Source organism: Cryptomeria japonica, chromosome 11, assembly GCF_030272615.1.
Source record: "Cryptomeria japonica chromosome 11, Sugi_1.0, whole genome shotgun sequence".
In the NCBI taxonomy this organism is placed as follows: Eukaryota; Viridiplantae; Streptophyta; class Pinopsida; order Cupressales; family Cupressaceae; genus Cryptomeria; species Cryptomeria japonica.
Window position 1 is genome coordinate 524,963,259 of NC_081415.1, and position 26,936 is coordinate 524,990,194.

Here is a 26,936-nt window from a genome sequence, read left to right on the forward strand (position 1 = left end):
AAAAAGATCATATAAATCTAACCCTGAATATCAACGATATAGATTCAATAAAAACAGAGATAAGTCATGCTACTATGCAGATAAAGGTGTTATAGATGACTCATATGAAGATCCAATAGATAACAGATGGGATTTAATTGCAATAAAGGAAGAACAACCGAAACCTATTGTCAAATCGATAGAGCAGGCAATGGCAACAAAAAATGAAGAAAAAGATGAATGGATTATAGATTTTGGATACTCACATCATATGACTGGTGATAAAAGAAAATTCTTATCTTTTCAAGAAATTCATGGAGGTCTAGTAAGGTTTGGAGATGATAAATCTTGTTTAATCAAATGAAAAGGCACTATATCCTTAGATGATAAGCACAATACTGACAATGTTTATTATGTAGAAGGTTTAAAGCATAATCTTCTGAGTGTTGGTTAGTTCGTTGAAAAAGGATTTCAATTACAATTCAAGAATGGGAAATGCAAAATCATAAATAGAATTGGATTGGAGATTGCAACCGGTAATCAGACTAAAGGTAATATCTTTCACTTGAATACCAGTGATAAAACATGTTTGATTGCACACATTGATGAAAGTTGGTTATGGCATAAAAGACTCTGTCATGTGAATTTTGATTGCATTGTAAAGATCAGTTCAACTAAGGTAGTAAAGGATTTACCTAAGATTGTGAAACCTCATAATTCGGTATGTAAGGAATATCAAATGGGAAAGCAAGTTAGAAAAACATTTAAGAGGATTACTGAGAAATCCAATAATATTCTTGATTTAATTCATAAAGATTTGTGTGGTCCAGCAAGAACAAGAAGTCTACAAGGAGATAGATACTTTATGCTAACAATTGATGATTATTCTAGAATGTGTTGGGTTACTTTTCTCAAAGAGAAATCAAAAGCTTTTGGAAGATTCAAGATATTCAAGGCAATAGTAGAGAATGAAACCAACAAGAGAATCAAATGTTTAAGATCAGATCAAGGAGGAAAATTTACATCTAGGGAATTTAATGCATTCTATGAAGTGAATGGAATCAAAAGACAACTATCAGCACCTCGGACACCCCATCATAATGGAGTTGTGGAAAGGAAGAAAAAAACTATTATGGATGCAGCAAGAAAAATGTTAATGGAAGAAAATCTACCTCATGTGTAATGGAGAGAAGTAGTGAATACATCAGTTTATACTTTCAACAAAGTTCACATCAAAAGTGAAACCAGTAAGACCCCTTGTGAACTATGGTTTGGTCATATTCCTACTCTTAAATACTTTAGAATATTTGGAAGCAAATGTTATATTAGAAGAGATGAGTTAATTGGAAAATTTGATCCTAGAAGTGATGAAGGAATATTTCTTGGTTATTCATCTAAAAGAAAGGCATATATATGTTATAATAAAAGGTTACAAAAAATCATTGAGAGTACTAATGTGAAGATAAATGAACACTTTAGAGAAGATTCAAGATCTATGGAACTGACAGTTGAAATGATTATAAATGAACTAGCACAAACTCCACTGGTACAGAATGAAGACTCAGTCACACAAGCATCATCAAAAAACTCAACAGTGACTAAAGAACAACAACCTTTGAATGTTAATCAAAACAAACCTAGGTATGTAAGATTGAATCATTCAGAGAATCAGATAATTGGAAACAAGAATCAAGGTGTTATGACTAGAGGGAGACTAGCAAATGAAGAGGTATGTTTAATTTCTCAAATTGAACCAACATCTGTTATTGAAGCATGTAAGGATGAACATTTGATAAAATAAATGGAAGATGAATTAGAACAAATTGAAAAGAATAATACTTGGACATTGGTTCCCCAACCTAAAGACAAAAATGTAATTGGAACTAAATGGGTATATAGGAATAAAATTAATGAAGATGGAGATGTAATCAGAAACAAAGCAAGATTAGATTGTAAAGGTTATTCACAGAAAGAAGGAATTGATTATAATGAAACCTTTGCACCGGTAGCCAAAATTGAGGCAGTTAGACTATTTCTTGCATTTGCAGCTTATAAGAATTATAAAGTTTATCAAATGGATGTAAAATGTGCATTTTTGAAAGGAGATCTTGAGGAGGAAGTTTACATTGAACAACCTGATGGATTTACTTTGATAGATAACAAGGATATGGTTTGTAGGTTAAGAAAAGCTTTATATGGATTGAAGCAAGCTCCTAGAGCTTGGTATGCTAGGTTAGATAAATATATTTTGAAGCTTGGTGACACAAAAGGTAATGTTGATGATAATTTGTATTACAAAGTCACCAATGATGATATTTTGGTTATTGAATTCTTTATAGATGATATCATTTTTGGAGGTGAAGATGGATTATGTAAGGACTTTGCTAATCAGATGCAAAAATAATTTGAAATGTCTATGATTGGAGAAACAAAATTCTTTTTAGGTTTTCAGATTTCACAAACTGATAACGGTATATTCATATGTCAAACAAAGTACTTGAAGGAACTTTTGAAGAAATTTGGTATGGAAACTTCCAAACCGGTAAGTACTCCTATGACTACAACTAATAAATTGATATTGAAGGATGATTCAACTCCTATTAATCTAACAAGGTACAAATCTATGATTGGAGGTTTACTGTATTTGACACAAACAAGACCTGATATAATGAATGCAGTATGTATTATTTCAAGATTTCAAAGCAATCCTAAGGAAAATCATGAATCAATAGTAAAAAGGATTTTCTGGTACCTACAAGGCACAACAAATCTTGGTTTATGGTATCCTAAAGATGAAAATTTTGATTTATGTGCATACACTGATGCAAATTGGGCAGGTGATGTAGATGATGGAAAGAGTACCACTGGCGGTGCATTCTTTCTTGGTAGTAGATTGATTTCATGGATATGTAAGAAGTAGACTTGTACATCATTATCAACAACATAATCAAAATATGTTGCAGCAACAACTAATTGTACTTAGGTATTATGGATTAAGAAAATGTTGAAGGATATAAAGGTAAAATGCAAAGAACCAATAATTATTTATTGTGATAATTCAGCAGCAATTGATATATCTAAGAATCCAGTATTTCACTCTAAGACAAAGCATGTTTCTATTAAGTATGATTTTCTGAAAGAGAATGTTGAAGCAAACGAAGTGAAATTGGTTTATGTGAATACTGAAGAGAAAATTGCAGATATCTGTACAAAGCCTTTGCCAAAGGAAACATTTGAATATCTTAGAGAGCATCTTGGGGTAATTTCCCCACTAGCAGAGAGTTAGATGTTGAAGATTGGCAACAAATCGACAAGAACTCACAAAAAAAAAATCTTTTTCCGGCTTTCATGGAGGAGAGCTACTTCTCCGAGGGAGTAGTTGGCAGAATGTTAAGTTTGAATTCTTAACTACTTTGGAATTTGATGTCAAATGGGGAGAGATATCTAAGGAAAAACATTATTCCTTTGGGGAGAGATACTTTTTGGTTTTGGTTTCTATTTCTTTTACAAAACTTTGTATTGATCTATCTTTGGGAGATTGATTGGTTTACTGGTTTCGACATTCTATTTTTTTGGCACTTAGATCTTTTTCCATCTAGTGTTGCCATCAATGCCAAAGGGGGAGATTGTTGGTATTATGGATGACTTTGTCATGTGTTGCATTGGTTTTGTCATTGATGTCAACACTCATCTTCTTGGAGGTTTACATTATGGTTCACTAGTATGGTTAGTGGCTTATGCACAATCACCGGTATATGTTCACCAACAGGTTATATTGTTCACCGATGGTGATGATAACTTGGAGATAATTTGGTTATGTCGAAGACATGGATTGGAAGTTTGGTTTTGGTGTCTTTCTTATTGGTCTAATCGAGTTGACACATTTGCCTTTACCAAAAGATAAGTCTAGGTTATGGACTGGTACATGTTATCTATTCCAGATCAGCATGACACGTCATGGAGATTGTTTATTGATTGGTTATTATTGTAAATGTATTGAGCCGACATGTTGTATCGCATCAAGACTCATTTGTAATTGATTTAATTGTAATATCATTAGTGAGCCAACCTATTCATTTGGTCTTAGGTTTTGTATATATGATTGTAAGATCTTATTGAAGATCATGGTCATGTCATGAGTGAGTGTGGATATTGAAGAGCGAAAATAAGAATATCCTTGTGTGAATCATGCAGACATTGTTTGAAGGTTGAAGGAAGGTTATGAAGGTGTTTTAAAACTCATGTTCAAAGCTTAACCAGTACTGAATCTAGAATTGGAGATTATGTTTTGAGAAGTACATTATCATTAGATTCAACCATCCAATTGTGTAGTCAGTGTGACTCCTATTTTGTGTTTGAGCATTGAGCTCTAGGCAGTTGGCCTTTCTGCATGTGCAGACCCCATTTATATACACATACTATCTGCAGTAGTATCATCTGATTGTGGGTAAGGTTTCCCACCGTGGTTTTTCCCTTACTAGGTTTCTACATCAAAATCTTTGTGTTATGTGTTGTGGATATTGTTTTGGTTTCTGTTTCATGCATTAAGTTATACCAGTATTGCTATAACTGTTAAACTGTTGGACCAACACTTAACTTTGGTTTAGCGGTATTAAGTTTAAGTTAGAATAATTTGTATTTGGTTTATAAATTAATGAGAACTAGTTAACTACTATTTCACCCCCCCCTCTGAGTTGTCCTTCCCGAGACCTAACAATATTCATGCAATTTGGAGATGGTAGTTGTGTTTTGATTATCAGACAATGGTGTATGTGCGAACAAGCAAATTAATCTTTCGGTGTGAAGTGTCGAGTAGATATTATTGCAGAGTAGACAAATGTGCTTAACCATAACTGTTATTAGCCATAAGGATATTCTATTCTTCAAGTTCATGTAAACTAGATTGTTGTTCGAATCTTTATAAGCTCGTGAGCCTTCCCTAGGGTTGTAGCCTTTAGGGGTATCTTCTTATTTTGAGTAGAGAGATTTAGAAAGTTTTCCTGAATGCATGTACATTCCCCATTGTAATATTTTCATATACTAATGCAAAGTATCATCTTATTGTGGGTAGGTTCCCACCATGATGTTTCCCTTAAGTAGGTTTTCCACATCAAAATCTTGGTGTTATATGTGTTGTCGTTAATGTGTTTATTTTTGTTCTTTTTGTAGTTGATCAGATTTAAAATATGCTTAAATTGTTTGAACTGGTGAAAACTAATTCACCCCCCTCTCAGTTTTCCTCCATTATTGTTGCCAATAATTTATATCAAAGCAAGTGCAGACTAATCTGGTAGATACATGTAATCCAAATATTGCTGATGTTGATGACGAAGTTTAAGAACCAAAGAATTTGAACAATTAGAAGACTTTGAGGTATGTGAGATTAAATCATACAGAAAATCAGATTATTGGTGACTAGAATAAAGGTGTGATGACTAGAAGGAGAATTGATACTCAAGAAGTATGTTTGATTTCCAAGATTGAACCTAAAGATGTTGCTGAATCTTGTAAAGATGAGAATTGGATAAAGGCTATGGAAGAAAAGTTGAATCAGATTGAAAACAACAATACATGGGAACTCGTTTTGAGACCTAAAGACAAGAATGTGATTGGTACAAAATGGGTGTTCCAGAATAAATTGATTGAAGTTGGTGAAGTGGTTAGAAACAAAGAAAGACTAGTATGTAAAGGATATTCATATATGGAAGGAATTATTTGTATAGATACTTTTGCTTTGGTAGCTAGCATTAAAGCTATTAGATTACTTCTTGTATATGTTGATTATAATAATTTCAAGGTATACCAAATGGATGTTAGTCAAAAATTTTGAATGGTGATTTGGAAGAGGAAGTCTACATTGAGCAATCCAGAGGATTTTCATTATTATATGAAGGAGACATGGTATGCAAATTGATGTAATTATAAAATTACATCACATGATACATAGATTAACCACCGAATCAATTAAATACCATTTTGGACATAGCATGGGCCCAAATCAAATTGTTGAACACACAACACCATTGGAAATCTCACCAAGATCATCAGCAACATGCTACACCACCGAAAATGTTGCATAACATGAAGAACATCACTGGACCCATAAGATCTTCAATAATGTGCATAATGGTCAATGAGGACCAACAAAAAAAATAGGACATGATTAGGAAACACCAACAAGCATGTTAGAACCATCTGCAATAGATGCACCAACACCACTTAATCGAATCGTCATCAATCAACACGTTGATACTCAAGAACACTCAAATAGAAGTAACTGGGACTAGACAGATAACTTGTGGAGCACAAAATCATAAACCATTTGAATTGAAGATACAAATGAACATCTCAAACATTCTCCCAAAACCACAAATTTAGATATAATCATTCTGTAGCACAACGGATCAAATGCCAGAACACTACAACATTGAACACTGAAAAACCAATCCTCATACTAGAATCCATAACTCAGTCAAATAACTACACACCATCATGAAATTTTCACTGAATCAACTAGAGATACTTCATTACTAAAATCATAATGAAGGGAAACAAAGAGGGGGGGGTGAATCCATTTTCACCGTTTCTAACAATTTAAGTATAATTTTAAATCAGATCAACTACAACAAGAACAAAGATAAACACACTAACAACAACACACATAACACAAATATTTTAATGTGGAAAACCTAGTTAAGAGAAAAACCACGGTGGGAACCTACCAACAATAAGATGATACTCTACAGTAGTATGTGAAAATATTACAATGGGGAATGCACATGCATTCAGGCACACTACCTAGACCTCATTGTCTTATAAAGATTCAGATAACAATCCGGATTACATGAACTAAAATAATAGCATCTCCTAATGCCTAATAATAGTTTTGGTTAAGAAAAATTATTTTTCCTTCAACAATATTTTCTCTACACTTCACAACAAAAGATGAATTCTCTTGTTCGCACATACACCACTCTCTTGTTGGCATTATTGTCAATGATGTCAAGGGATGTCAAATGGTTGCAAAGAAGTAGGTAGAAGTTGTGCATAACATGTAGGTTATGCTATGAAAATTATGCATAACACTTCGTGTTATACTATAGGCAAATGGTTTTCACCTTATCCCGCATCATTTTGGTCGAGTGTTGATTCCCTCGTGGGCTAACAAAAAAGTGGTACTATTGGCTATCCCATGTTATTAAAAAGGTCATGTGCTAGTCACATGGGATAAGTTAAGTTTGATGAACATGGTGGTTTCTCTTATCTTGCGGTGTCAAAAGTTACTAGCAAAAGTCACGTGGGATAAGAAATTGAAGGGAAGATTGTAGATTCTCTTATCCCACATAGGTTAAGAGGCACACAAAATATCACGCTGAGGAAACAAAAGAAAAGGCATCCCATTATCTTGTGTGACCAAGTGAGGAGGTGAAGAAGCCCATGGGATAAGCGAAAGCAAAGATAAAAGGGAACATAAGGAAAATTGAAGAGAAAAAGGGAAATGTGTTCCCCTCTATCTTGTACCATTCAAGATGGATGGGTGATGGTTATGTGGGACAAGATAGTGAAGTGAGAGAAGGATCTTGTTGTCCCACGCCTATAGATGGATGTTAAGAGGAACTCATGAGGTAAGTTAAGGCAGAAAGATGATGCATCATTCCAACCCACATGAGAAAAATGGGTGTGTGATTAATGATGCGAGGCAAGTTAAAAGGTAAAATGGTGTACATCCCATAGTGATTGAGTTTAAGGTCATCATGACCATTAGAAGTGTTTTCATCGACATGGTGAGAGCTCGATAAGAATGATTGTCCACATGGTGATGGACCATGGTTGACCAGGTTATTTAGATGTCGATTAAAAAGATTACTAATGACACCTATGTATGTTGATAGGCGCAAGGGTTTTACATGGAAGTTGACCAACCTTGATTGAATGATCTGGAGAAAGGAAATGGAGACATATTGCTCCCTGGCTAGTTGAAGAATATATTTGATATGCAGAAGTTGGTGATGAAGGATTCTAGTGTGGCAGTTGTGGATATTTTCAAAATAGGTTGATAGAGGATGTAAGACACATTAATGGTGACCAAGTTGCAGGTAGGTTGTGGGGCTCGAGGAAGGATTCCAAATCATTTTGGGAAAAGGAAGATTACTAAACTTAGTAATCCAAGTACAAAGAATGATCTAAAGATAGACAGGATGTATTAAATTTAGGTAGTTGATCTCATAATAGATTGAAGACAAAGAATAAAATTAGCTATAGTAGAGATCTCCAAGATAATTGACTTGAACCAAATATTAAAATCCTGCATTGGAGATATGAGAGTGTTGTACAAAGATGATCTAATTAAGTAACAAGTATGATGAGATTCGACATCAGTAGGTGTGGCTGTTGAGATAGAGATAGAGGTGGAAATAAAGATATATCCACTAGTTGATTGTAGAGTAATGAGAGTGTTGAAGAGAGAGAGTGTTGTTGTTGTGATAAAATATAGCAGACCTGTAGAAGTAGTTTGAGTAAGAACAGAGTATTCTGGAGAGTTAAGTTGCAGTAGAGAGAAGAAGATAACCATACAAAGGAGGGAAGAGAAACAGAGGAAGAACCTCCATAGGTAGAGAAATTCATTCTCATGATATGAAAAATTTGTAAGTGTTACAAAACTCATTTGTAACAAGGTTTCATCACTACATTGTAAAATTTTGTAATTATTGTAAATCTCTAAGTGGGCGCCCAGAGCAGGGGTAGGTACTCCTTTGAGTAGGTGCTCATAAAATAAGGGGTTGGTACTCCTTGGCTTGGGGCCCTAAAGTTCAGGGGTTGGTTCTCCTTGGGTTGGTGCCCTAAACTTTGTACACTATTATTTACTTGTGAGGCTAGATTGGAGCAATAGACTCTAGTAGCTATTCTCACTAAGGTTTTTCCCCACTTTGGGTTTTCCTCGTAAATCTGATGTTATGCCTTATTTTGTGTGTGTGTATTCTTGATTAATCTGTAGTCTAAGTATTCACACAAATAGTTAAATTTTTTTAAAATACACTGATTCACTCCCCCCTCTCAATGTCCATTTGATTTCTTCATCTTTGATAATGTAGACATAACTACCATCTCAAAATTACATGAATATAACACCTATTTATACAAATCATTAACCTTGACTGCAAGGTCAGCTCAACCCTTAAGACCTAATTACAAAATTACATCATACAATGCATAAATCAACCACCAGATCATACAATGTCATTGTTGACATAGCATGGACACAAATCAAATCTTCAAACATGCAAAGCCACTAGAAATCTCACCAAGATCATCCACAACATGCTACATGATAGAAAATGTCACATAACATGATGAATATTACTGCACCCATAATATCTTCAATAACACGCACAATGATCAATGTGGACCAGAAAAAAAATAGGACACGATTAGGAAACACCAACAAGAACATTAGAACCATCCGCAATAGCTACACCAACATGACTTAATCAAATCTTCATCGATCAACATGCTAATATTCAAGAACACTCAATCAGTAGCAACTGGGACTAGAAAGATAACTTGTGGAGTACCAAATCATGAACCATCTGAATTGAAGATACACATGAACATCCCAGACACTCTCCTAAATCCGCAACTCAAGATATAATAATCTTGGAGCATAATGGATCAAATACTATAATACTGCAACACTGAACACTGAAAAACTAATCCTCATACCAGAATCCATAACTCAATCAAATCACCAGACACCATCATGAAATCATCACTGAATCAACTAGCGATACTTCATTACTAAAATAAAAAATCCTCACAAACACATTTGCAACATACCAACTAGATCAACTCTCTCCAATCACCAAAACAAATAAATACAGGAATATGTTGACATCAATGACAACAACATATCCTACTAGCAACAATATCCAATAGTTGAATTCCCTATAAGCATGGGAGATAAAACATTCATCAAAAGAGAGGATTATTTCTTTTGATAAATTAATCCACCTCTGAATGATCCATGAGGCCTTAGTGCTCCTGTTAAGACATTGGATGATATTATTTGAATCTCCTTCAATCTTTTTTACCATTAATTTGATGGGTCAGTGGTAAGGTCTAATAGGCTCTGATGGCTTCAACAAGGTGGTTGGTCTGGTTACCCATGGGGAATTCCATTGCTGAAATGAACTTGCCTTTCTCATCTCTAATCACTCTGCCACACCCACCCGACTCAGGATTTCCTTTCGCCACCCCATCAAAATTGATATTTAACCATCTCTCAAGAGGAAAGCTCCAGAACACACCCTCTCTAGATTTTTTAGTTGGCCTCAAAGATTTAGAAATATCTCTCTTTAATTGCCATTCTTTCAAAACCTCATGGTCATAGGCCTGACAGTCTTGTTTCCCCTCCCTCATTAATTCATTATCTAGGACATGTTCATATTCTCTCCAATGGCCCTTATAATTTTTCTAGAAATTATATTTGGTGGAAGACAAACATCCTAAAAAATTATATTATTTCTTTCTTTCCATATGCCCCACTTAATATGAGGTAACACAAAATACCACAATAAATGAATCATTTGATTAGTTGAGGGAATTTTTCACTAACAAAAAAAGTCAAGAATAGACTTAGGGAAGACCCAAGATAAATTTCACCTCTTTAAAGATCGATCCCAAATACCCCTAGCATAGGAGCAATGAAGAAAAATATGAGAGGAAGATTCAACTTCAGCCATATAAAGGAAGCATCTAATTGGCATTGCAAAACCTCTTTTACATAAGTTGTCCAAAGTAAGTAGCTTTTTCCAAGGCAAAATACAAAAGAAGATGTTAATCTTAGGAATAAGGGTTTTCTCCAAAGCCTTCACCCAAAGAGGAGGAGGAGAGGCAGATTGGGACAAAAAAGAGACAATGAAGGAGACAAAAAAAACCAAGGAGGGATTCAATCTCTAGACTAAGAAGTCTTCCACACCAAAAGGAACCAAGGCAATTGAATTCAAGGCAATACGAAGAGGCTAAAGAGAGTCATTAACAAGACCAAGATTAAACCACTGCCCCTCCTTCTAGTAATGACCAACAAGCTGACTAAACCTTGTCTTGCATTCCCCAATAAAAGAATTAAAAGAAGAACAACCACAAAGAGGTTCCTAAAAAAAGCCAGGGATCTTCCCAAAATAAGGCTCTTCTACCATTCCCAATTGTCCATCTTGCACTCCTCGCAACAAACTCCCTAGCTTTAATAACATCATCCCATAAGGATGATCCCATCGGGAGATTGCGAGAGTGGAGAAAATATTTTAGAGAGCCAACACTATGCAAATATTTATTGTGCCAAATTGAATTCCACTCCCTTAAATCAAAATAAGATCTCCAAATTTATTTGGCAAGGAGAGCTAAGTTGAAAGTTTTGATATTCCTCAGACCAAGGCCTCCCAATTTCTTTGGACTGCAAACAGTCTCCTAGGCAATAAGAAAGATGCTTTTTATTTCCTCAACACTAGACCATAAGAAGCATTTCTAAATCTTCTCAATGATATCTACAAATTTAGAGGTAATTTTAAATATACTAAGACCATAAACTAGAAATTTTTGGAGGGATGATTTCAAAAGTTGAATCTTTCCCACTTGATAGAGGAGGGCTCTATTCCAACCAATCAATTTCCTATTAAACATGTTGATAAGAGAATACTAAAAGACATCAGTAGGTTTAGAACACAAAGGGAGACCAAGATAGGTAGAGGGAAGAGTGTTGATAGGGAAACCAACGATATAGGTGATCCTCAATTGCCTATCATTAAGAGTGTTAAAAAAAAAAGTGTACTCTTCTCCAGTTTCACTTTTTGACCTGACACCTTCTAATACAAATATAGATTCCACTTGAAATATCTAGCTTTCCCTAAGGATGAAATCCCCATCATAATTGTATCATCGATGAATTGTTTAAGGCCATTCACACTGCCATCATTCACCAGCTGCTGCATATATCTTCCTAGACAATCTGTCATCAAAATAAAGAGAGTTTGAGAAATTGAATCTCCCTATCTAATTCACTTGGAAGTATTAAAGAAATGCCAGGGAGAACCATTAACAATAATAGCCGAAGAAGATGAAGAGATGAGCTGCCAAATAAGCTAAAGAACTGTGTCAAAAAATCCAAAAGCCTTCATAACATTAATTAAGAAAGTTCATTCCACTCTATCATAGGCTTTGGATAGATCAAGCCTAAGCAAAGAACCTTTCTTGTTAGAAACTTATAAGGAATGGATATTCTCATGCACCGTAATGATGGAATGAAGGATCTGCCTCCCAAGAACAAAACTACTCTATTGGGGTGATATTAAAGGCAAGATGACAATCAACAATCTGGAAGTCAGGACTTTGGAAATGATATTGTAGAAATAATTATAGAGACTAATGGGCCTGAAGGTGTCCAAAACTTCCTCTCCTGGGACTTTGAGAATGAGAACAATAAAATTGGAATTGATTTCCTTAAGAATGTTCCTCAACCCAAATAATTCCCTAACTCCATTGATAATATCCTCAACTACAATATCCCAAAAAATTTGAAATAAGAACATGGAAAATCCATCTGGGTCAAGGGCTTTATTAACTTCAAAAGAGAAAACCACTTTCTTGACTTCATTTGAGGAAGGAATAGTTGATAAGAATTTTTTTTGATCTACATTCAAAATTTTGGGAATGACTTCAGTAAAATATTGTTGAACATTCTTATAAAGATCATTTGAATAGAAGAAAGAAGATTGTTGTAGAAGAGGATAACTTCTCTTCTGATATCTTCCTCCTTATCAATTTTTGTACCATATTTAAAAACATATGATATCCTATTAGTTATCTTATGTTTTAGCATTGTCATGTGGAAGAAATAGGCATTCCTATCTCTTGAGGAAAGCCATAGGGATCTAGACCTTTGTTTCCAAAATTCTTCCTCTTTTGAGATTATATCATGATATTGTATAAGAATAACATTCTCTCTTGCCAAGTAGTCATTGATATATCCCTATTTTTGGATTTTATCTTTAATTTATTCTAAATATACTTGAATAGCTGCTTTCATGGAGAAAATATCCCCAAAAACTTCCTTGTTTCATCTCTTGACTTTGTATTTGACTTACCTTAACTTTCTAGCCACCCTAAACATAGCCAATTTTGTAACCTGTATATTCCACCATTATTTAATAGAATCCTTCAAAAGCATGTGGGAAAGCAATATCTTTTCAAATCTAATAGGAAATTTCCATTTCCCATTTCTAGACTCCACCATAAAACTTATAGGATAGTGATCAAAACCAACCCTGGTGGTGCAAGAGCACCTAGTTGAGTAAAACTCCCATTTTTGAGTATTTAATGCTTTAATGTTTGTAAAGTCCTATGTTAGGCTTATCATGTTGTATTAGGTTGTTTTGGGTTGTGTTTAGTGGTTTTTATCTCATTTTGGGCTCTAGAGATCAAGTTTTGCCTTTTAGGCCTTGAGTTGACAATTTTTGGCAAAAATGTGCAAAATTGCCAAAAAGGTCTTCTAATGATTTCCAAAGAATTGGAACATGTTTTTTTAGGTTTTTTTAGGAATTTCCAAGTTTTTTAGACAAGTTGATAAGGTTAGATTGTGAAAAATGCATCTTGGAGCAAGATAAGTTGTCATTTGGCTTGAAAAGTTGTCAAAAGTTGTCATTTTTGGGTTTTTCTTGCAAAATGAAGTTATGAAAGCCTCATGTCTGTAATAAGGCTTGATAACCAATAGGAAAAACTATAAAATTCCTCCCTTTTTCTTGGAAAGGGTTGGCTTTTGTATTTACAAGAGAATCTTAATAGAAATCATACTCTTTTTGGTGTTTATGATTGTTTTGTCTTCTTTGGAGTAACAGTTCATACTATAGCATTCTTGTCTGTATTGTACCTTTTTGGAGGTGTTCATATTTATTATTCCATGCACCACAAGTGAATATTGTTTTTCTTTCTCTTGTAAATTGGTTTGTACAAAAATATTTGCAAACTGTGAGTCTGCTACCCTCCTAGGGGCTTGGAGTTTAGAAATGCATCAACTTGGTTGATCCAGGTCTGGGATCCCTCCAATGGAATCTTCCAAGTTGATTCATGTGTATATAATGTACATATATTTCATTTTGTGCCAGAGAAGTGTTTGGAAGATGCACTTGAGTGAATACTAGGCAAGTGTTTGTCATTTGGCTAGTAACATGAATAAAACTCAAAGTTTGCACTCAAAAGAAATTTGGAGTGAACAAATGAATGAGGCAGAGGTCTAGACATGTGACCAAGGATGTTAAGAATCATTTTGGTTTGTTAGAGTAGCCTATTCTTTTTAAAAATATTCTCAATTTATAAGCAAACAGTGAGTTCACTGTTTTTGCAACTATGTTTGTCAAAATGCCAAATGGAATGCTTCAAAAGCATTATCCAATCCTTGTAACTCTAAAGGAAATGTAATAGGAAGATTTATTTTTATTTTGCAGACCTCATTTAGGTATATCTCTAGTACAAAATACTTGATATGCAGATCTAAAGAAGTGGCAGCAACTGACTGGTAAAAGGGCAATTTTTGACAGTGAAAGTGTCAATTTTCTTCTACTTCCTCAAAGGTTTGCCAAGTGTTTGGAAAAATGACAAAAGGAAAGGAATTGTATAGTGGTCTCTAGGTTGGGGTAGACCTACTCAGTTAGTGTTAGGCCTTGATGCATCAAGGAGTTGGCAACACAAGCCATACATCCTCAAAACCCTCATGAAACCCTATGCTTATGCCTAAAATAGTGGACAATCACTAAACCAGGTTGAGGAAGCCTAAAACCACAAAAAATATCTTAGCCTAGACTTATTCCACACCATCCAAATCATCTCCCATGGTCAAGAATCCCATCATTGGGTAGGGTGAGCAAAACTAGGCCAATTAGGCCTCCACGGGCTAGTACCCCTTTTTGTTGCATAACACACATTTTTCTAGAACCCAATTGCAAAGAGGAGTTTGGGGCTCTTGAGACTTGGTGTGAACTTTTAAAAATAGTAAATCAAATGACCAATAGGACCTTGGAGAGTGCATGGCCTCAGTTGGAGTTTTTGACCCTTGGTTGTTGAGTTGAGTAGGCTAAGGCTATGGGCTTTCAACTAAATTGTGAACATCAAAACTAAGACAAAAATTTTCTGCCCCTACATGTAAATGTAAAAGACTCCTAAAAAAATTTGAAACAGAGGGTTGAATGCCAAAGAACATAGATTGAGAGCTTGTAGATGTATGGAGTGGGGAATTTGAGTAGATTTGAAGCATGGGTGTGAGCCAACACCAACAGGGGAGTTTGTTAGTGAAGACTTGGAGAGAGACCTATCGAGTAGGACTAAACTAGATGTTTGCAAACATAAGGAGCAGACACAAACTATACATCTTGTTTCCTTTTATGGCCTATTGAGCAAATTGGCCTTTTGAACACTTTCCTAGCAATCTCCCTATCACCTAGAAAGACCATTTAGGGAGCAAAAATATTTAACTAACCATTCATTATATATGAGGTAATGATCCAAACGAAGCTGAATCAAATCATCTCTAGCCCTTATGTTAGTCCACGTAAAAGAGGCTCCTCTTAAATCAACATCATGCATACCTTGATTGTTTATGAATTCCATCAAATCTAGCTTATTATCCATTTGAGAACCACCAAACTTCTCCACTTCATGAAGAGGAGAGTTCAAATCCCCCATAATGATCAAGTTCTCTTTAGAGAAGAGTTTTCAGAAAGCAATGAGATTGTTCCAAAAAAAATTCCTACCATTTATATTGTTAGGAGTATAAATGTTTGATAAAATCCAAGAGAAATCATCTCCGATGTGAGTGAATCTAGAATCCACATGATTAGAGTTCTCCCAAAAAAGGATACCCTAGATGTAGTTATAGTTCCAAAAGGTAACTATGCCACCGGACGCACCTTCCGATCTAACACAAAAAATACCACAAATCTTATAAGATTTTATTTTTTCCACTCTTTCCTTAGGCATTTTAGTTTCATGAAGTAACATAATATTAGGTTTGTGGTCCCTAACAGAATTATGTAAAATATCTTATTTATGAGAGCTATTACATGACATGATCTTCATTTCTTACCAAGGGAGAATATTTTCATGATGGTTCTCTAGGTCCCATCAACAATGTTCTGAATACATTCTTGGTCCTTGTACCATTTGGTCAGTTTCCTTCCCATTGCACTCTCATTGGCTCCACAATCTGCCTTTGCTCTATTTCTTGTGGAAACCCCAGAAGCTGTATTTTATTTCTTGTGTTTTTTCTTGTCCACTATAGTGAAAGGCCTCTCTTCATCCATATCAGAATCCTCTAAACTCTAATTTTTGTTACTAGAATATAGCCCTTTAACATCAATATTCTTATGGGTCATCTTCCTCTCTGAACTCACTTGTTCCATATTCTATTTTATGACTATCAACATGACTAGATTCTCTTCCCTAAAGTATTTCCTTTCAGATGCTGGGAGATTTTCACTCTTCTAAGGATAAGTTGACTTGACCATCTCAAGAGTCTACATCCCATTAATGTTAATCACTGGGACAAATGATACTCCAATGGACCCATTTCCATCCCTTTCCTCGTTGCTTAATTCCACAAAAAATTTGTTGTCAAGAGAAAAAATCTCCTTGTCTAATTTCTTTCCTTCTTGACACTGAAATTCCCTATTTAAATCCACAGGATCTTGAAGAGTAGAGTCCTCACCTTCCTAGCCTGAGAATGTATGTCCACCAGCTAGAGATCCTTCCTTTTCCAAAACCTGATGGGGTAGGGAGCATGTTTCCTTGTCTTTATCCTCTTCATGGTCCCGATCCTAGATTTTATTCACAAATTGGACTCCCTCGAGGTCTTAGCTTTCTAAACCTTGTCCTTACTAGGGGCCTTCTAAGGCTTGCGATTTTGAGCCCAAAGAGGGCATTTCGTATCTCAATACCTGGATTTTTTTCATTTCAAACACACAAAGGGAAAAGATTCAAACTCTAAGGGTTGAACACATTTCCCAAGTTTGGAGTCATTGTTAATAGAGGAGGGGAGGTCAGACAACTAGAGATCAGATGATTGGACCACTCCAACACAAATTCTAGCAAAACTAGTCTCTTATGATATGGAGTCATATATTCAATAGACAAAATCTCCCCAAAGGAGCTTTCTATCCCATAGAAAACATCTTGATTCCAGTATTTCAATGATAGACTTGGAAGTCTGACTCAAACTGGGACAACTTCAAAGATAGAATCTAAAAGGTTAGGATTGGGGGACCATTTCATAAGAGCCAAGGATGACTTACCAATCACCCATGGTCCACCCATTAAGACTGCAGAGATATCTTATTCACACAAAAAAGGCAAAGGAAAAGAATCCCTTTGATATTGCAGAAATATCTACCTAGCCTTTCAACTTCTATTTCTAATCAGCAAAATCCCTAACCATCTCAATATTGGGTCTAGGACCCATAAATTTTCCCACTAGGGAAGCCATAAGAAAACTATTGAGGTTGATGATTGGGTACGGTATACAGATAACAAACCTTCCTTCACTAAGATCAGACATATTAGTGATCAGAGGTAGAGACGATCTCCCCAAAGGTTTAACCCCCCAAAAGATCATTGCTTAGGTTTATTCTTAAATTTCCATGAATCCCATTATCTCCTAGAGGACCCTCAGGATTTTGACAGTTCTTCTTGTTAGGATCAATTGACGTGGGATCCAAAGCATGGTCAACCTAGGCTCCATCTGGACCCTCTTCTCCCTCCCCAAGAAGGAGGTCAAATTTTGTAGGGCGCTAAAGAACCAACACCTAGGTACCCATGAAAATTTTTAAACATGCATTAAATCTATGGGTCCCCATCCTCAGTATCAGTATCATTTTGTCCTTCCTTCGAATTGCCAGTCTTCTAATCTGCACCAATCTTTGAGCCTAATTCCCTACAACTTTTTCCCACTCAAGCACACATTGGTCTCCTACTCTTGCTCACTTTCAAAACTATTATAGACTTTTACTAGCTGCTACAACTAGAATGTGTTATTTAATTCAATAGATTTACATAGTTTATAATAATAAATTAAATAAATAGTTGATATAAATATCTAATATTAATGTGAGATTATTATTTGGGAATTATTACTATTTATCCTTTAGATTTATATTAAAATTAATAATTTTATATCATTATTGTCTATCAAGGATTATTTGTTATTTATTTAATTATCGAGATGTGGCTTTAATATTATTTAGAGTATTTAATTGTATAACCTTTGGTTATTTTTAATTAATGGGATTTTATATTTTATCTTGGGTTATTTAAATAGTTGTTTATTCTAGCTACCCTATTTTACCATTGGCTGTGAGCTTTGTAAGTTTAAATAATATTATTTTATATTTTTTTACCTCAATTTTATCCATAGTAGGTATAAAAATATGGTTTATTGGAATTTTCTGATTGGTTGATATATTTCTATAGTTTTGGTTTAATTTTTCTATTTATTGGATATTGCTACATGTTGCCAAGGTTGGCATCTCTGAGAATTTTGGTTTGAATATTATTGATTTTGATTGATCAAGCTTGGATTCAGATCTGTTGGAGTTTTGGATTGGTTTGTCATGTTTCATCGATTGTGTTGGCCATCCCTTCAATTTTTCCAGGTTGGAGCTTTGCTTTCTTTCTTGAATCTTGATTTGGAAGGATTTGTATTCTTTATGCCTTTTGAAAAGATTATCTTTAGGGTTATTGGAATTTCTATTTGATTATATGATATTTTATATAGGTTAGGAAAATAGATTCATGGTTTATATATATATACTTGTTGAAGGAAAGAATGTGGTTGTGTATTGCTAGGATAGCAAGTGGATGTCTTTATTGTTCTTGATGTCTTGTTATTTCCTTTCATTCTGGATTTGATGAGCTCTTATTTGCCTTTTTATTTGATGTATGAGTCCTCTTTCAACTTTATTTTGTCTCTTGGTGTTTCCATTTGAGTTCTAGGAAAATTTGTGTATTTCTTTGTGAAAGAGGTGTTGGGAAATGATGTTAAACTCCTCTTGTATGGCATTTTTATCTTGTTTATTTAATTCTTTGACTTTATTTTGGCGTACTGCACCTTCTGGGAGTGTCTTGTGTTCATTTTATGAGCTTAAGTACACATTTATGCAAGATCGTCACTTGGTTATTTCTGTTCTTTGCATTTTTTCTCTTTGCCTTAGATGTACCATTTTGTGCCTTGTATGCACTACAAAATAGCACGTATACACCATTTTAGGTCATCTATGCACTATTTTTGGCTTTATATACACTCTTGTATATGTTTTATGTGCCAATCTTCTCTATCTTTTGATTTTTGGATTTTTATATGTATACGCTAAAAGAAATCATGGATGTGCTAAAAGGCTTCATGGATGCGCTAAAAAAATTCCTTGATGCGCTAATCTGCCCTATCTTTTGTTATTTAATTTTTTGGGGGTTTTTTTTAGTTGATTATCCAATTATGTTTCTTTCCAAAGGCTATTGTCTTTTATTTTCAGGTTTCCTAAGTTGTCCCAAGACTAGTTTATTGATTGAATTGGATTATTTATGTTATTTAATCGGGCTCAATTTGGTTATAGTTTTACTATGGTGATTTTGTTTGCATATCAAGGTCATAAGGCTGCTAAGATTACATTTGTTGTTGTTATCTAATTCAAAACTTTGGATTACCAAGTCATGTATTCTTGAGATCCCATGGTCATGTTATATTGTGTTTTATATGTTTGTCCCCCTAAGGTCTAGGTGCATGCTATGGGGAGTGGGCTTCCAAGTGAGTTTCTAGGGTTGCGAGGAGTAGACAGCTAGGTCACCCAGGGTCTTGACAACCAAAATATATCATTGGGAGTTTAATTTGTAATCAATTGATAATTTATTTAAATAATTCTATGAGGTTTAGGTAGTATAGTTCATATTAATAAAGATAAGAAAAGGTTTTGGTAACCCCTCTACCTTGCCTAGTGGTAGCAATCTAGGATAGGATTGGGAAGGCCTTGGTGACTGAGGTAAGCTAATCTCCCTTACTCCATCAAGGTTGACATGGCTCCGCATGTGAATCTCGGATGCTAGGATAGGTGACCCTGTTCCCATTTGTCAAATGTGATGACACTCTTTTCCCTAAATGTAGGTCTTAGCACCTTGAGTCATGATTTGGGGTGTTGCTTCTAGAGATTTTATGTTGGTGCTCTTGTGCTTTATGTTTTGCATGCTTGTGTTAGTAATGTGTTATATCCTTTGGTTGTTATGTGTCAACCTAGACCTAGACTGTGAGTGGGATCTTGTGTCATTTCCTAGCACGAGGGGTGGTTCCTTATGGTTCTAAATGGTGGGTGGTTTGATGCCTTCTTCCATTGGGATGTTCTTCATTGGATTCTCTTGTGTGGTTGTTGATATCTTGTCTTCTCATCTATGGATGGATACTTGTAGCAAATTGATGTATATGATTCATATGGAATATGTATGTGTAGAATTCATAATATAATTGTATTTATAATTGAGATCTTTGTTCCTCATGTAAATAGATATTGTACTCATGTGAAGTGATAGATGATATATTAAGTGAATAAAATGATGTCTCATGTGTAACTTGTATATTGATTCATTAATGGAAATAATGGTATTAAATTTATTGATATGTATTTGGTATCATGTAAAGGATTAGAAATCTAATAGGTCATATTAGATTTAGATTATGATGTTAGAAATGAATAAGTGATTGGGATTAGGAATATTTGGTATTGGTTCTTTAAAATTAACCTAATGGAATGGTTAGTATGTGCATACTTAATGGATGTATTCATGCTAAATAATAGTGGATGTGTAGTACCCCTACCCTAGTTAACTTTGTAAAACTGGTTTGACCTTGGTTGACATTTTATGTGGTATTCTTGAATGGTTTAATTACCATGAGGTAATGTTGTAGTCAGATATTATGATTATTGTGTGTACCTATTAATGTGCTTTCGCATCGATTCTTATGTAAGTTTAATTTTCCTCCCGATTCTTGTTATTAATCTCGGGCTAACATCTTCATTAAATATATATATATATATATATATATATATATATATATATATATATATATATATATATATATATATATATATATATATATATATATATATATATATATATATATATATATATATATATATATATATATATATATATGTATGCTTGTGTGACTCTTGGTTGCAGGAGATTGTAGGTACAGTACCGCCTAGGTGCGAGGTTAGTTTTCACCTGGATTCACAGGGTTGAGTATACCTCTTTCGTCCTTAGAATTTGGGTTAGATGGTCGTAAAACCCTCAGTTTACCCTAGTCATACTCAAGTGAGCATCGCCTGTGTTCCATCAGTTTCCTTTTCATTTGGGTTTGCGGGTCAAGTAATTGGTTGGCTTACTTGGTTTGCATGCTTGGCGTGTGGTTAAACTGAGTATTTAATTCTAAGTAGTTATTTTGATTTAATGTGTTCATTTACTAATTAGTAATTAAGAAACTAAAGTAAATAGGTTTATCTTATATAATTAATCATTTATTTAAAAATTGCCCTATTCATGTTAGTAGCAAGTTTAATTTAATGGTTAATTTTAAATCATGAGTTTATTTAGTTATGCATTTTGAAAGAGAAGATTTAAATTATTCGAAATAAAAATAATTTAATCCCTTTTGTTTTTTTTTGGAATAGAAAGGTTAAATTTTAATTATTTAAGAAAATCAATTCTGATAAGAAAAGTGAGTTTTATTCATATTTATTTTATATAGTGTGTAAGATTGATTTTGAGAATTTAATTTAATTAAAAATATTTTACCCTCATTAATATTGTGAAATGCAACTATTAGCTTTGTTAAATTAAATGAGGGAGAAAAACATTTCTTTTAATTAACTAAATTTATAATCTCAATGCATAAACAATTCAACTATGATATAATTTCATAAACTTAATTAATTAATTAATTAAATTAAGTTGCAAGTTGCATGATATTAGAAATATATTTTTATTTAAATTTTAGTGGAAAAATAAATTAGATAAATTATATTTATTGTTCCTAGAATTTTAAATAAATAAATAAAATAATAAATAAATAAATAAATAAAAGAATAAATAAAAAAATGAATAAAAGAATTAACTGGAATTAAAGTATTGTTTTAATTCTTTATTTAGAAAATTAATTAATGTGCATGAGAAAAGAAAAGAAAGAATAATGATTTTTAATTATTGCATGTTAGCTTATCTTTTGTTATAAAATTACAAAATAAAATTAAATTACTTTTATTCTAAATTTAGGTTTTTGAGAAAAAGCTATTGAACTTAGAATTTTAGTTTAAATAGGGAATAGGTCTTTATTTTAGATATACAAGAAACATGTCAGGAATTTAGGTGAAGAAATTTATTGGAAGCTTATTGAAAAGATTAGGGCTCTTCTACAGATTTCTTCCAAGAAAGCTATACCAGGTTGGGTGGCTTCTTTGATTTGTTGGTTTTTAAGAAAATAATTCTATTCTTCTCTAAATGGTGTGTGTGTAAATTATTTGTCAGATCTAAAACCCTCTTCTGGTTAATTCAGGTTTTGATTTAAAATTCTTGCTTGATGTTAATTTTCTAGTTAATGGGAGTAGTTTAATTTTGAGAAAATTAGGAAAATTATTATGGAAAAATTATTCTCTCTTGTTTGATTTGTTCTGATAGTCCTTTAAATAAATCTCTGTGAAATTAATTGATTTCTTTAGAAATAAATTTAATTGTGAATTAAATTTATTGGTTTATCTAATTTAAAGAAAAAGTAATTGGAATAAAATTCTTTGAATGAATTTTATTGAGTTGGGAATTTTATTTCTATGTAAATTCTGTCAAAGGGGTTTTAATGAATTTGGAAATTATTTACATGTTACAAAAAAAAAAAGGAAAAAAAAATAAAAATAAAAATAATAATAATAATAATAATAATAATATATAAATTTGGGGTAGGGAGCTACCTATAGTAGCATCCACTACTAGCGGTAGTACATAGTACTATCGACAGTAGTAGTGCTACCGGCAGTAGGAGCTGCTACCAGACGGTAGCAGTGCTACCTGACGGTAGTACCTGCTACCTATGGTAGCAGTGCTACCTGACGGTAGTACCTGCTACCTATGGTAGCAGTGCTACCAGACAGTAGTACTTACTACCGACGGTAGCAGTACTACTGACAGTAGCATGGGCTACCATGCTAGGACCAACATGTTAATGTTTTTTTTTATATATATTATTATTCTTTTACCCTTGTGCATACTGTGACATGGCTATTTTGGGTTTCGTGCCCAAGGGTTGGGTAATCAGAATAATTTATGATTTATAATATATAATATGTATATATATATTTATATATTAGATGTGTTTTCATTTTGGTGAGTATTATATTATTTTACTATTATTTAAATACTAGTTATGAGTTGATATATATATTTGTAATATAATTATAAGTATATTATATATATACGATGTATATATATAGGTATGCATACAATTATATTATAGTTATAAAATCAGTTTATAGTTTGAATGTTTTAGAAAAGCTTATAATTTTTTTATAATTGATAATTATGTTAAAATACATTAGGAGAATTATTCCTATGTGATCTTATTTAACTTATTGGACAAATGGAAAATTGATTTCTTTGTATTAAATAGTTGTACTTTCTTATTGTTTGGAAAATCTTTGGTTGCAAGTTATTTATGCTTTTGGCTGTTTTAAGAAAAGATTGTCTGTATTAGGATCTTGTGTAAATGGTGTTTGCAGTCAAGCTTAATTTCATTGCAATTCTGGTTGAGTTGTCATTGTGTCCTATGTTGATATTTTTGTTTGGACCCTGTCGTTTGGATGATTTGGGGTACCTGTTTATGTCTTCGGTTTCTAGTTTGGTTGTTTCCTTGTGATGGTGTTTTAACTGGTCCTATCCTTTATGCGAGTGTCGAGTGAGGATTTGTGGTTGACCATAGCGGGTCAGGTCTCTAGTTAGAGTACTGTCGGGCAGTGGACCTTGTATTAGCTTTTAATATGTTCAGTTGGATCTGTTTCTTTGTAGGGATCATTTATGTAATTATTGACCAATGTGGTCAGTTAATTATTGGTATGATTCACCTTGATGGCAGGAATGTAAATGATGTGGAACTTATGTACTCTAAACTTATTTAATTATCAGAGGGGTCTTGCAGTTGAGAAGACCCAGAGATGTAGCCCTTTAGGGGTGAACTCCGAGATCATTTTGGTGTTATGTGATGCTTATGTTCTTATATTTCCTTTCTAGTTTTAGCATGTGTGGATGGCATTATGTTAGGATGTATAAAGTGGATTAGGTGAAATTAATCGTAAATGCATGTATGCAATCATCTTAATTAAATGTAGGAATGTGGATCATGAAAGAATGTAGATTAGGATAATGGAATATATTTAGTTATTGTTAAGGAAATTAAGTATGCATGGAAAGAACTCTTTATTGTATGATGAAATTAAAGAATGCTATGAAATTAGATGCATGATTTAAGTTTTAAAGAAAGTTGGAACAAAAGGCACGCATAAATTTTAATGGATGAACCTTATCATGTGATCTATATTTTTATCTTAGTGAAAGAAATTATTCTTTGTTTAAGTATTATCTTGTCATTAATTTAATCAGCTTAATTAGTTTAGTTAGTGTGAGTTGAGTTAATTGTGTAATTAAGTAATCACGTTGAGAAACTCTTTAGGTGTTAGTTGATGTATTTCACTGTATAATCTGAACTTTGATATCTTGTTGTGTCTTAATGTTGTGTTTAACTTTTTTAAAAAAATTTATTGCACTCTATTCTTGTGTTTTAGCTTATCCCTTTGGGGTTTCCTGGTGGGGCATTACATGATGATCATATGTATATGCATGGAAGGAATAATTAATGATAGATTTAGTGCAATGAGTTATATAAGTGATCATGTTATTATTATTTATGGATAGATTAGGTAATGGAATTGAGATACCCTAGGGAATGTTATTGATGTGTTGTGTTGAATTTAACTTGTGTATCATGCTTTGTAATTATGTGATGAAGATGTTGTGTGTATCATGCTAATGGATGTTGATACATATGTGTGGATAGTTGTTTATGTTGCATTAGTAGATGTTTTTAAAAAAAAATTATATCTATTTGCACGTTAGTTGGTTAATTTATGTAGGGTATTTTGGCGGGCATTAAAATGAATATAAATGTTTTGACTTAGTTTACTTACCTTTTAATTTTCATATATATTTTATCAAAAAAAATTATCGATTAATTTATAGATTTATTATTTTCAAAATGAGATTCATTTAATTTCACCAAACATTACACAATACTAAAAACTTATGCCTTCATAATTAAATTATTAGAAAATAATTTTAATCGAAAGAGACTTTAGTATTTTTATGAAATTATTTGGTTCCCTTAATAAAGTGATAAGCATAGTTGAAAGGTCCACTTCAGAAAAAAATGAAGCCTTTATCTCACAAAGCCCTCTTCATCTTACATATTGGAATCTTATTTAACCTTTGTTAAGGCTTCTTCCAAGATGTTGTATTAAAGTTTCTCTAAAAAGTGATAGATCTTAAATCAAATGGTCTCCTTCTCATGATATGTTAAGATTAAATTATATGGTTCCTCTAGAGATAACCTGTCATGCATGTGATATGTTCTAAAGGATTTCCTAAGCTTTTTTTGTCCAAGATAAAGCCTAAATACTCCCTTTTGGAGCTAGTAGTGAGCTAGACATCTATGCTTTACCTTACAGATTAAACTTAGCTAATGGAATGGATCTTTAAAATAGTATGGATGTAGATTCTTTATTTATCATTGAGGCTCTCAATTGTATATAATTTAATAGTTGAAAAGAAAAATATATATTTATTGCTATCTAGAATTTTTAAGACAGTTTTTCTAATTTTTGCTATGCATAATTTTTGCTATGCATGTTGTTATTAAGAAGTAAATAAGGTGGCTAAGAAAAAAATAATGTTTTTAATTATTTTCCCAAAATAATCATTGATTAAATGGAAGAGACTAAAAATTATAATCTATAATATCATCAACAATCTATCCTTTCCTTCTAAATCCTAATAATGATGATAAAACACTATTCAAAAGAAAACATGTTAATGTTAACCTTTATTAAAATTTAATTATTTTAATATTTGAATATGGATAGAGCCTATTGCATGGATTTTCAAGTAAAGTAACTATTTTTCTATTTGAAGTCATTTTAAAATGCTTTCTATTATAATTTATAATATTTAAAATCTACATCAGCCTTATGTTGGATAGAAATTTCATAACATCTAAATTATGTGTGATCCTAGCCCTCTTATGTATTTTACTTGTTGTCCCCATTTTACATAACCAGTTTTAGACATTTCTTAATTAGTCTCTCCTCGTCAAAATTAACATATATCTTGTTGTATTTCTTCACCCCCATTTGCCTATTAATTTTCTATACATTACGAAATACCCAAAGTCTATGAGTCAAGGTTTTATTATTAAAATTTACAAAATATATACTTATTTCAAAGTTTCCTAATCTCCCTTCTTAGCATACCTTGCCTACTAACATTACTAGTTCTTTTATTTTTGTTGAGATATTAAACTTTCTCATCTAATAATAACTTTCATCTTATCCCCGATTTTGTTCCCTTTCCCATTAGGATTTTATTAGTATCATTTCCCTAAAACAACCTTCACTTTGCACTTGTTTCATTGAGTTTTCCTACTTTGTCCAACCACCATGTCATTCATCCACAAGTTGAAATGTATATTTCAATAATGCAATCATTTCAAATGTTACAAAAATAAATTTAAATTGCCAAGCATGAAATTGTTTATTTTAATGATAATTTGGATTTAAAGAAAATAA